Genomic DNA, 1,153 nt, shown 5'->3' with positions numbered 1-1,153 from the left:
CATATTTTCAAAGTCAATCAATGCGTTCTGTTGTATTGGCCGTTGCTTTGAAGGAGACAGAATATTGATCCAGTTAATAATTCCTGGGTGTCCACCTTCTGAGGGAGGGAAGAAAATCAAGGAATGAAGACCTGCATGTGAAATCTTCACTGGAGGATTCCCCCTGACACACACACACACTTTCTGAACTGCTTGTCCCATGCAGGGTTGCAGGGAACCAGAGCCTACCCAGCAACACAGGATGCCAACCCATCACAAGGCACCCCAAGCAGAACTTGAACCCCAGACCCCATGGAGAGCAGGACCTGGTCTAACCCACTACACCACCACATTCCCCATCCCTCTAAACACACACACTTTCTGAACTGCTTATCCCAGACGGGGTCACAGGGAACCGGAGCCTACCCGGCAACACAGGGTGTAAGGCCGGAGGGGGAGGGGACACACCCAAGACAGGACACCAGTCCGCCACAAAGCACCCCCAGCAGGGCTTGAACCCTAGACCCAGCGGAGAGCAGGATCTGGTCCAACCCACTACGCCACTGCACCATCCCCCTACAGTGTAAATAGTCAGAGTGAAAACTAACCACTAATAATCATGTATGATCTTTATTTTATATTCACTTGGACATCTCTTATACTTGATTTTTTGTTTTTTTCTCAGGGATCATAGACCAGCCTGGTTCCACACATCTGAGGTTATATTTGATACTCCACTCTTACTACACTATACCCTACTAGAACCTCGGTGTCAAAATACACCAACCACTCTCCCATATGGTCTAGCGGTTAGGATTCCTGGTTTTCACCCAGGCGGCCCGGGTTCGACTCCCGGTATGGGAACAAGTCGTTTTCATGTTGCGAACTGTCACTTCTCGTTTCTCTTCTCCTGAGTGACTTTGTAAATCGCTAAAAACTACCGTCACTGGTAGCCTTGTGCGATTAGTATTGTAGAAACATTTTCAACGTTTTCGGCCTATGATGATGACTTTGGTTTCGACATTAATGGGAAAAAGACCCATGCCATGGCATATGTAATCATATTAAACTGGGCGTCCTCGGGTATATATCGTTCTCTAGTATTGTGTTTTTTCTTACATAATTATTTAATTCCGTTAGAATTAATCAGTACGAACCAATGGCGATCCAATGA

General features: G+C 46.6%; 1 non-coding gene across 1 annotated transcript; it reads left to right on the top strand.

The window, feature by feature from the left end:
• Window positions 1–771: 771 nt before the first annotated feature.
• trnae-uuc (transfer RNA glutamic acid (anticodon UUC)) lies at window positions 772–843 on the top strand. The gene has a single exon. It is a non-coding gene; the product is annotated as a tRNA-Glu (tRNA).
• Window positions 844–1,153: the final 310 nt, after the last annotated feature.

The sequence above is a fragment of the Scleropages formosus genome, chromosome 22 (genome assembly GCF_900964775.1).
Source record: "Scleropages formosus chromosome 22, fSclFor1.1, whole genome shotgun sequence".
NCBI lineage: Eukaryota > Metazoa > Chordata > Actinopteri > Osteoglossiformes > Osteoglossidae > Scleropages > Scleropages formosus.
This window is presented reverse-complemented; position numbering and strand designations above follow the sequence as displayed.